Below are 12,572 nucleotides of genomic sequence, written 5' to 3'. Positions count from 1 at the left end.
GTTTCTAAATAAGCTAAAAACAAGTGAGTACTTATAGTACCAGGTATGTTTGTGTGGCACATTTCAAAGGCTTTGTAGCAAAATGTAACACAAGGAAGCAGAACTCTTAATGTCTGATGAAGACACAATTACCTACTAATTTAAGTGAATTTTATTGCATTTGATATTGGAAGTACAATTCTTAAAGCTTTTCAGTCTTAAAATCCTGCTCCTTTCTCACTTTATTCTTCAAAAATAATGCCTTGGCCAGTGTCTGCACAGTACAAGGTTATACAACTAACTTTTTAAAATCATGGAACCTTTCTGTCACTTCTAAAGCAAAGATATATTTTAGTGTAACACCCCCTTCCAGTTCATGTGATAAAATAGATGACCTTCCTTCCTGCCTTCCTCCCTCCCTCCCTCCCTCCCTCCCTTCGTTTCCTTCATGCCCTGGCCCTCTTTCTTCCTTTCCTGTCTCTCCCTTGTTTCCTCCTCTTCCTCTGTCATTACTCCACCTTTTTCTCTTGTTTCCTCTTTTCTCTCTTCTTGTTTTCTCCTTTTCTCCCCTGCCTTCCATCCCTTATTTAAGTCAGAATAATCAAAATTAGTAACCTGCTTCTAAATGTCCTGTCATTAAGGATTCATGGTGAAGCAAGATACTGACTCCTTCTAGTTCCACATTTAGAGATTTTTCTGTCCCAAGGTTCATGGCTCAGCATGACTTTTTTTTTAGTAATTATTTTATGCAATCAATTTAACATAATTGCATTAATTGAAATAAATCTGGTAAATAACAACACTTAAGTAAATCTGGGTCCAACCTGGTGAGTCACTGGAATTTAGACTTTATGAAGTCATCAGAAAAGAATCTACAATAATACTATAGATACTTGTTAATCATATAGTAGATAAAATAGTATTAGCCAGTCTTTAATCAACTAATCTAGCCCATGTTTACCAATATACTATGTTTTAGAAAGTACTAAAAGTTTCATAAAATATTAAAAGTTTGTATAATAACATAAAGTAAATAGTCTTGGGAAGGAAAACTAGGCTGTTTTTACACTAATTTGTATGTTATGAAAGCTAATTCAGTTTATATGTTTTTTGAAAAATAAAATTTGGATCTTTGGACATTGTGTGTTACATTTCCATAAAACTAAAATATCCCTCTTCAAGTATAGAAAGAACAATGTGAATGTAAGTTGATGAATGGAAAAATACAGTAGTTTTGAACTAAAATGACTGGAATTATATTTATAATTATTTATATTTATATTAGCAATTTTCAGCTTTTTGTATTTATTTTTTAGTGTGTAGACATGCATATAAGGGTGTGTGTGTTTCTGTGTGTGTGTGTAAGTGTGTGTGTGTAAGCCATGATAATGATGTGGAGGTCTCAAGATGACTTGTGGGACATGGTTTTCTCCTTCTACCATAGGTTCTGGGACTGAATTCATGTTATCAGGCTTGGTGGCAAATACATTTACCATTTGAGCCATCTGACTGGTTCCATGTATATATAACTTTTGACATTTTTAAGGAAAAACCCCAGTCTCCTTTGCCACTGTATTTAGTTATGTAGAAGCACTGACTAATACTCTCTTAGTAGGAGGTCATGAAATACACAGGACTTGATTTCACAGTGTGACAGGAGAAAGAAACATATGAAACAACAATTAATATGAAGAATATAACTTTAATGAAAAAAAAAAAGAAAGAAGTTAGAATTTTAAGGAGAGCAAGTCAATTACAATTCATAACACATTTAAAGTGTGCCAGGGAAAGCCCAGTGACAGAGCTGGCAAAGCAGTGAGAAAAGGCATTATTATTAATGTCCCTAGAATTACAGCAGAGATGGGTTGATTGTTCTATGTCTCTATACATGTTATAAATATTTGATGCATGTACTAAGATATTAGGTTTATGGAATCACTTTTAAAATAACTTATGCATAAAAGTGAGCATATTTAGGGAAAACTATATTCCCATGTGAGTTCACAGTTTGAAGATGATTTAATTGTATACGTTTATCAATGTTACATTAAATTCTTTAAATGCCACAAACAAGGCTTTTGTAACATTTAAAGTAATACATGAAAATATTATGAGATTTTATAGCATTTAGTTTGGGCAAAATTAAAGTACTGGCTTCACTCCATTTTTATTATTACATGATGCATCTAAGGATCAAGGGAATTTGTATGAATTAAATGTTATATCTTATGAATAATTATTCTAATTATATTTGTCCATAAAAACCTAAAGAATATAAATGTATTACACAGAGTTTTGTCTTTAGTTTGAGAAAGAAAAATCAGATATCTACACAAATATTAATGCTTGTGAAGTGTGGAGGACAAAGGAAATGTCTCCACATACTATTTATATAGGTCAATTACATCATCTTTTTTGTTTCTATACTTTCATTTATGAATTTCTGGGTTTTTTTTTGTTTGTTTTGTTTTGTTTTGTTTTGAGACAGGGTTTCTCTGTGTAGCTTTGCACCTTTCCTGGAACTCACTTTAGAGACCAGGCTGGCTTCGAACTCACAGAGATCTGCCTGGTTCTGCCTCCCGAGTGATGGGATTAAAGGCGTGTGCCACCACCGCCCGGCATGAATTTCTGTTTTAAACTATAAATGTAAGTACTTAGAAAAGCAAATTATATTAAAATCAATAGTAATGCATAGTAAAAAAGAAAATGCTACAGTTTATACATGGATATTGAAATATGAGGAATGAAAGAATGATTTTTCTTTAATTAAAAATAATTCTGCTTGGTATAAGAGAAACCTTCCTAAAATGCATAGTGATTCCTTAACTACAGTCCACGGATGATACCTTCCTGAAAGCATGAATGTGAAACACACAAAGCCAGTCCACCTGAAAACTGAAGAGGCCAGTTTTAATCTCAGGTATTCCCATTTGCTTTTTCTTATATAGGCATTACTGCTTAGGATGCTGTCCTCCACCAAAATTTTAAATATGTATGTGTGTGTGTGTATGTATGTATGTATGTATATCTATCTTATTTTTTTCTATCTATGAAAAGATGTTTATTTTTTCGAAAATATGAAGACAGTATTTCTTTTCTATTTTAAAACTTTACTTCATATTTGTCTTTCTAATTATATACATTATCATGTTAATGAAACTGTTATGTGGGACTCAAAAGGTTTAAAAGAATATCCCTATTCATAACACACAGAATGAGATAAAACCAATTTCCTGCTTTGTATCTGAAACAACCGTTGACATGGCACATTAAAAAAAAAAAAAAATGTCAGAATGTACAGCAGAGGGCATTTGTATTTTGGCTTTGTTGAACAAGTTTTCAAATGACATATCATGAGTATGCTGTCACAATGGGCCACAAGAATATGTTATAAGGAGTCCAGCTGTGTATTAAAGCTATACTTTGACTGGCCAAGGGTCTGCCAAAAGGCAAACCATTTTTTATGAATACTTGGTGCTATCCAGCTTTTAATATTTCAGCTGTCTTCTGCTATGAAATTCTTCCATGCCCAAATATTCCCAGACCATTTGGCAAACAGTTCCACTCCTCAGACCTGCCGAACTTCTAGGTAACTAACTGCCCCCTTCGGAGCCTAGGTGATAAACTGGCTGGAGACACATAGGTTTGTTTCTTATGCTAATGAAGTTCAGATTATCCTCTTGCCTTGAGGCCTAGTGGCTCTCCAGAGCAATTGACTGAGAACAAAAGAGGTTTTTACATATCAAGGTGGAAGGTAGGGTGAGCAACATTCCTGAGAAGGCAGAAGGAACAGGCAATTTTCTACAGAGGCAGACAGAACAGTGTAACTAGAGAGAAGAGAAGAACACAGAGGTTTGGTAGATGGTAAGGCAGAACTCTTTGATTGGAGCCAGGAGTGGAGAGCAAGCAGAGATGGAGGGCAAAGAAACAGAGGATGAAGATAAGGCTGGAAGCATAAGAGCTTAGTTGTTAGCAGGACTATGAGAGGGCAGTAAAAGAGGGGACAAAGAGGAACTGAGTGTCAGGACGAAAATGAAGCTATGGAGACAGGATTCCATCCCAGAGAAACAAAGTAGACGGACGAGGAGCTTGGTGTATCTGGATTTATTCCTGCCCTGAATGCCTGATGGAGCTGTAGCTGTAAAGACAGAATTTTGTCTTACAGGAATGAAGTTAGCAGACATAAGAGCACAGTGTACGTAGATTTTTTTTCCCTCAGATATCCCACGCCAGATGTAGCATCTTCCTGGGACTCTGGGCGATCCATATGCTGTTAAAGTAATTTTACTCTGAAGAAATAATTCCCATTAAAAAGTTTTCCAGGACTGACATACTTATGAGCACATTCTTTCTTTATGAAATGACATAACATTTCTGATTTTTGTTGCATCTTATCTAAAGCAATTGCAAAATTATAAACATCAAGACTAATCTGAAACAGTTAACTAATACTTTCATAAAAACAATTGAAGTAGTCCTCTTGTACTTACTAGGAATAAAGAGTCCAAAGCAATTGAATGTGCTGTCAGAGTCACTTAATACATATTTTATAGATACTGAATTATACTAAATCTACTGGGGACAAATATCAGTGTTATTGAGTGATCAGGGCTAGTGGGCTGAAGTCATTCATTAGTCTTGGGAAGACAATTTTTTTTTCTTGTGAGATGCTTTTGTAATTTAACAGTGTCACTGGAACTAGTCACATTAGTTTGAAGCTAGAGTGTGCTTCCACAATAAACACATAGAAAATATAAGGAAGACATATAGTACTATTCTAATCCCAAATTGAGTATCAAGTGCTTTAGGATGATTTATGTGTTGTGACAGACATATTTTATCAAAATTATCATTCAGTCACAATCTCCTTTTTGGCATAGGTAGAATTCATGACTTTCTTATTGATAGGATCTAACAAAAGTGATGTGCACTCAGTACTGTGGGTACCACCTCTTAAGAGAAATGGCATCTTAGCCAACCTCAACAACAAATAGTCCTGCTAGACTTCCAGTGGAAGCGCCTTGTATGAGACCTTGAGTGAGGGGCACTCGGCATGGGCCTGAGAAAGAGCTCGAGATGGTAAGAATGGTCCCTGATGACAGCCCTCAGGAAGAGCTAGAATTCAGACCTGTAACCTCAAGGAGCTAACTCTTACAACTGATAGATAATTACATGTAATCTACGCGCATTTGTGGAGTACACACAGGAGTCCCTGTACGCATGCGCGGCCCAACCTTTAAAAAGCCGGCGCCATCTTGCGCGAGGCTCTCAGTCTCTCTCCTCCTCCTCCCCCTTCTCCCCCTCTCCCCCTTCTCTCCTCACCCACGTGTGTTTCACCCAGGCCTGTCACCTCTATCCACTTTAATAAAACTCTCCCGTGGTCTTGTCGTGTTCGGGACGTGTTCCTAGCGCCGCAAAACTACTAACAACAACCTGCTGCCTTGGGAGAGGAATCTTAGAGGAACAAAGCTTGATTAGTGCACAGATTGTAGATTTGCAAGGTCATGACTAGGCTCCCCATTTAAACCATGAAAACTTTGGCACAGTGAATGTGTATTGCTTCAAATCTTAATTTGTTAAGCCATAATAACAAATTAATAGAAGGATAAAAGTTGTATTTTTATTTTTCTGTGCTAATATTACCTTGTTATCAAAACTTGCAGATTATTAATTTTATAGTACTGAGAAGGCAGTGAGCAATCAATGTTAGAGCACAGCAATCAAAAAGATAATGGGCCATGAATAATAATCTTTTGACTTCTGTAGCTGTTGGGGTTCTGGAACAACAAGAGTAGTAAGCACTCACCATCTCAAATAATGAATACATGGATACTTCATCATTCTGATGGCAACATACCCTCCTTCCTCTGCTCAGATGTTAAGGGTGAAAGGAGAAATTGCCATCAGATACATTAAAAGGAGAAATTACTAAGATATGAAAACAACAACAAACAATTGTGAGCCAGACTCTTTCAGTGAAGGCTGAAAAGAAATATTCACAGCTGAGGCAGCCCATGTGTTATGTTGCACAAATAAATTTGGAATGGGTTAGTTGGAAATGATCATGATGTTGTCAGTATAATTTATATTTTTCAACTGTTGCAAACATTTTTATGACATGTTTATATCTTTGTGAAATATTGTCAGAATGGAAATGCATATTGTTGCAACAATGGGTTTTAGCATTCTAATACAAATATGAAATTCTTATAGATTTATTAAATGAGTAGTATCTGGATTACTAGTTAGGTGATTTGGTTTGAAAATCTATGAGTATAAATGATGCATGCATTAAAGCCTGGTGATGAATTTTTGGAGGGATGAGTTGAGAGACTAATTCAGAAAGAGTTCTAATGCTGCTAAATCACATTAGTATGTAAATAAGGCTCAGGTGTCCAGACTATTTCTATAATGCCGACTAAAAGTATCCTCACGCGATTTCTCTGCATTCTGTGGGTGATGAAAATGTGACCAGTCAGCTTTCTGCTCTTGTCACCAGGCCTTCTTTGACAGGTGCCATGCCTACCCTGTCACATTGGGTACAACCACACTGGAAATACACCAGTTCTCACCTAAGTAACCACAGTCCTTAGCTAAGTTCTTGTGGTTTGGATGTTTTATCACTGCAACATTATCAGAAATAGACACAGGAACTTGGAGGTGAGGTGGGGTACTATTGTGATAAATTTGACCATGTGGCTTTTATGTAATTGAACAGTGCTGTGGGAACATTTGGAACCTGGGTTGGAAAGCTGTTGAGTGCTGTGGGCAGAGGTTAATGGGACATTCCTGTAGCAACTTTGAAGTCGGAGAGTGCTGACAGTGAAGGGGACAGCCATGGCCCAGTTCCTGAGGTCTTAGTGGAGATCAAGACCCTGTCAGCAGTGAAGAAGATCTGGATGCACTCTGCCCATGTCCTGAAAGTTTACATGAGGCTAATTAAAAAGGTAAAGTACTAATTTCTTGAGCAGAAGAAATTTTAAGAAGGTATAATGTTCTCAATGTTGGTCACCAAACTTTTTTTTTTAATTTTTATTTTTTGAAATGGGCAGTGATTAATGCAGAAAATCATAACTGGTCAAATAGCTGAGAATAAAGGGTGTGTAGCCCTAAACTGGGAAACTGATGGCTGTTGGAGGAGAAGTCCACAGCAGAAGCTTCCTAAAATATAGACATCTATGAAGTTGATCCTAATGAAATTGCCAAATAATAGATGTATCCCAACTAGATATCTTTCATCATGTAATGAAGTTACCCAACTGTTGGCCACAGGGCTTCAGGGGAAATGCCAAACAACCCAGGCTACTGTCAAGGCTATCAGTAGCATTCCATAAACTGAGGGCAAAGCCCCACAGTGAAGACAACACCTACAAGACTAACTGAACATGGAGAAGTCAAGCTGGTGCCTACAGAGAGCTTTCACCCCTGCTGATTAGTGGTCATGGTACTGGAAGGTGTGCTACCAAAGGAGAAAAGGAAACATCGACCTAGAAACAAACCCGTTCATCTACCATGAAGATCTATCTGCAAGATGAATTAGCGCAACAGTGGCACAAAGCCTTTGGGAAAATCCAGCTACTACCTGATTGGATTGTATGTCCTCCCATGAGATGAGACCCATCTCAAGACTGCATGGGTGGCCAAGTACCTGAGTCTAGCAGGCCAGAGGCCCAGGGGAAAAAACCAAATACTACTGTTCTGTAGTGGGTAGCAATCCCATCATTGGCCTGGAAGTTCCAACCCCCATTGAGGCTTAGGTAATGGTCACGCCCACAAGGCGGGGCTGAGGGAGGAAGCGAAAGACCCAGGATCGAGAGGAGAGGTCTCACTTGGTTCTGGGACCCTGGACGCTGGAGGTGGACGGACAGAGTTCTCCAGAGAACACCGCCGAACTGCGCCATATCTTTGCCAGACCCTACAACCTATCCCTTCAGTTGTAAGTACCCCACAAAATAAACCTCCCTTTTAACTACATGGAGTGGCCTTAATAGTTTCACCAATACTGTTCTGCTGAAAGGCTGTGTACACAAACCACTCCGAAGGACCCAGGCCCAGCAGTAGATGGCCTACACAAAACAAACTCAGTGGCTTTTTTAGAGGATGTTTTCTTATCATGTTTTGTCAGGGCTTTTTTTTTCTTCAAAACTTTCCTGGTTGTTTGAGTACATGTCATGTTTTCCAGTCTGTGTATGTGAACAAGTGTCTGTATGTGTTTCTCTGCTTTTTCTTTGACACTTTTTCTTCTGTTTGCTTGTTTTGTCCTACTCTGGTTTTTACTTTATTTTAGTTATTATTCTTTTTATGCTTGTGGGGATTCAGCTGGGAGAAGAGGTGGCGAGGATCTGGGAAGAGTTGAGGAAACTGTAATAAGAACATTGTATGAAAAATATCTACTTTCAATAGAAGAAAATAGAAAAAGTTGACATCCTGAGACTTACATAGTGATCTGCCAGCTTACTGATACATCCATTTAAAATGTATGCAAAGGTGGCATGCAGCATAAAGCAGGTGATATTCATCTCTCCCACATTTCTTTACAGATTCCCCTATGATAAGGAACATCAATTTGGGATTGATATGCTCTGTGGTCAACAGCAAAGACAGGAGTGTCAAATATGCATTCTCTTGTGAAAGAGAATTATAACAACGTAGATGTTTCTAACAGCTTTATAGAGATATAGTCAGACATAGCAGATCTTATCTTTTTATAGTTTACAAATAAATGGTGGTTAGTTGATAATGTATGTAATAATGTATGTACAGCCATAGTCAATTTGAGAACACATTTTTATCTTTTTAAAAAGAAACTATATACCTGCTTTTATTCACTCACCTATTCCACAGCCCTCTAGCCTTGCCCTACACATCTATTTTTTGTCCTACAGATATCTTATTCTATCCTTTCCTATGCACAGAATCATACAATATGTGGGCCACACCTTCTTTCATTTATTATAATGGTTCCAAAACTCTTTCAAGTTTCAGGGTGAATTAGTTCTTCATTCCTTTTATATGGTAAGTAATATCCTTCTATGGATGTACAGTCCTGCCTCACAGAACAAAGGAGGCATTCTGAGATGTATGTTGTCAGGCAACTTTTTTGACCCTTCATAGTGTATATGTAAATAAAGAAAGCTATTGTCTTTGTGTAGTGCATAATCACATCACCTACTTATGTATTCATGTAGGGATTGACATATGGGCTGCTTCTTCATATATATATATAATGTATATATACATATATATATCTTTACTTTCTTGTTGTTAATTCAAGTATGTTTAATAGTCTGGAAAATATTTTAATTATATTGATTATATGTTAATTTTTTATGTGTTTGATATCTATTATTATTCAATAGAGCATAAAACTGTGTTTGTAGGGTTTCCTATCACAGCAGAAGTGCTAGACCATAGTATTATGCTATAAAGCTTATAGAAGCAATGAGTTTTACTCCTGCTTTGGCACTTGTCAAATATTACAACCTTTAAGCCCCCTAGCTACATGAGTGACCTTCTCCTCCGCTGAGGACCTCCAACTGCCAGGTTCCACCCACAGATCACTCTAACTGTCCTAACTGCTGGAACCTTCCCGCACCCTACAGAGTAAAAAGCGCAGTCTCTGGACATGAAATCCTACCAAGTCTCCATCCCGGAAAGCTCTTCCTAAAGAAACTCTGTATAAGCCCTGCCCTCTGCTCAGTTCTCTACTGTTTCTTGTCAAAGCAGAAGCAGCCACACTCCTGTCTTCTTTCCCTCCCAATAAATCTCTGTGTGAGGTTTGTTGTGTGGTGTGACTTTGTGGTATTCCATGGCCCCTGACTGCCAGCATACATTTTCCTCTAAGCTGTAATGCTTACACCACCTACTCTGTATCTCAGTGGTCTAAGCCATAGAAGGTTGAGCATAAGTAAAAAGTGAGTCTAAACGATCCTAATGATAAATTTATTTTAATGTATCATTAAGTGGAATTTCAAAACATAAAATAAATGATATTTTCAGTCATATAGATTTATAATTTACACCTCAGTTTAGGACATTCTTTAAAATTCAGTTCATGGGCTTAGAAATAGTTAACATGAGCATGAACTAATCAAGGAGTCAAGGTGACTATAATCTGTCTGTATTCATATCTCTTTGGTTCTCTACACAGTATTAATTTTATACAATTTTTATTATTAGAGGAATCAAATATTTCATCAAAATTTTAAAGAAAGAGAGGAAAAGAAGGAATTATGCTGCAGGGTGAGTTTAGAATTTTAGTGCTGTTCTCACAAAGTAGACATTCGTTTTCCTTAAGATTCTAAGAATTGCATTATATTCCTTAGGAACTTACTGGACTCATTGAAGCAATAGAACACTGTAATTCTTTTCTCCAGATTTCTGAGATTCTCAGAACTCTATTGTTTCTATGAGTGAGTTTGAGAACGTGGAACTACTATTCTGTTAACTCATGATTCATTCTGCTAGAGTATAGGGACATTTGTTAGAAGTCCAGCTTTCTTTTTAGGCATACAAAAAGTATTTTAATGCAACACTTAGATACTATTGTTTATGAGAATATTGCATCAGGACAAATTTCTATAGGTTAATCATTCGTGTTTTACTTAAATATAGTAATTTAACTGCCATAACACTGTACAATCAAAAACAATTGTGTAGGTGACTTAAAATCCCAAGGTAATATGGTATTTTTACTAGTGTATCAATGTACCATAATTAATGGCTTGTTTGCTGGCCTACTTTCTGTTCCATCTTGCAGAATCCTCCATGTTAATTTGAGGAATAAAAAGATGTATGCTTTCCTTTTGGTTTGCAAGGAGCCTGTAGGTCTTTTAAGTCTAAATGCTGTTCATTTCTTCTATTTTACTGGTGATCATATCTCTAGTCATTTTGACATTGAAAATGACACATTGAAGTCTTCAACTATAACTATATTAATTTTGACAATGATTACTTCATATATGTAAGGGCTCTGATGTTTAGTACAAACATATTTATAATCATTACATGCCCTTGGTAAATTCTCTCACTTTTTCAATATATATATTTCATTACAGCTTTTGTCTTTGTGTTATCTATTATCAATTATTTTTACCATCTTTTGATTACTACATGAATGAAATATCTTTTTCAGTCCTTTTATTTTCAACTTATTTGGAACTAATCTAAACACACTGTAGATAACAGATTGTTGGATATTTTTACAAATACTTTTTGCTAACACATGGTGTTTGGGAAATTTAATTTACTTATCTATTGAAGACTCATATTGCTACTTTGTAATTTGTTTTCTGCACACTTTATAGGTTTGACTATTGATTCCTGTATTTTTACTTTATTTCATGTTTATTTTATTGTTTTGCATTGATATAATTGGTTTTATTTTTATTTCCACTTATCTCTATTCTACTGATATTTTCTTTGTGGTTACCATGAGAGTTTTAATTTGAACCTACTATTAAAACTGTCAAATATCAAGTGATACTAATTGATTTTCAATTTCACATGAAAAGTCTATTCCCATAAAGTTCTATATCTCTGTCATAGCTCAATATCACAAATTATAGCTGTATATATTATTCATGCAATGACACCAGTTTATAATGATTTTATGCATTTGTCCTTTACATTTGATAGAAAATAAAAAGTGGAACTGCAAACCATAAAAAGAAAACTTTTTAAATGCTGAAAATTATATAGAGGGTTTATAAAATAAAATCCTCTTTCAATGAGTGAACTATATAACTGAGCAAAATTTTGTAAATTATTAACCATTTTAACATTTGGAAGTTGAATAAATCATACAATGAGAGAAGTATATATTCCAGAGGAACTATTGGCCTCTGCGGAAGAACAGACGAACTTTATTGTACCATTCTAGACTACTTCTCTACCAAGTTCAGCTGTCAGATGTCTTAAAGAGAGCAGAAAGAGCTATAAAGACCAGAAGCTTGGCTGCTATAGAGTGGAACGAATAGGAAATCTGAAGATTCTCCATGTATTAAGTTGGGCCACTGATAACTAGGTGAATCATAGTCAGTTAATAAACTCTCTCCATACTCCTGGGGAAATGGTATCTTGGTCTATCGGCAGCATAGACCAGGAAGAGCCCGCACCACCACGAATATTTAGTCTGAGGAGGATAACCGAGACACATAATGCAAGTAAGAAACTAGGAAATTTAAAACTTTCTTGAGCTTTAAAATTTCTCCCCAGCTTATATTCCAATTCAGCAATGAGACTTTACAGCCTTAGAGGTAGGTGAAAGGCACTCAAGGTGAACTTGTGGCCCATCATTGGCTATTCAGATAGAACTCTTAGAAAACTATAATACAAGGCTATTCAAAGACATCACATGAAAATATAAGCATAGACTAACCTTGGAACATGACACAAAAATATCTAACATACAAGCTGAATCATGAAACATAAAATAATCACACATTATAACAAATGAAAATTATTTTACAAATGCCATGTAGATTGTAATCAAGAAATCAATTAATATGTGTCTTATTGACAACAAAGAGCAAAGAACACATGATGACCTTGCTACATATAGTCAATAGTTTGGGAAAAATGCTGAATATATT

The 12,572-nt window shown here is 36.1% G+C and overlaps 1 protein-coding gene across 3 annotated transcripts in view; it reads right to left on the bottom strand.

The window, feature by feature from the left end:
* The window catches only part of Pclo (piccolo presynaptic cytomatrix protein), a 341,154-nt gene that overhangs the window by 94,352 nt on the left and 234,230 nt on the right, over window positions 1-12,572 (bottom strand). The gene's annotated exons all lie outside the window — the stretch shown is intronic.

The sequence above is a fragment of the Onychomys torridus genome, chromosome 3 (assembly GCF_903995425.1).
Source record: "Onychomys torridus chromosome 3, mOncTor1.1, whole genome shotgun sequence".
NCBI lineage: Eukaryota > Metazoa > Chordata > Mammalia > Rodentia > Cricetidae > Onychomys > Onychomys torridus.
Note: the sequence above shows the minus strand (reverse complement) of the source record. Positions and strands in the feature narration are given on the sequence as shown.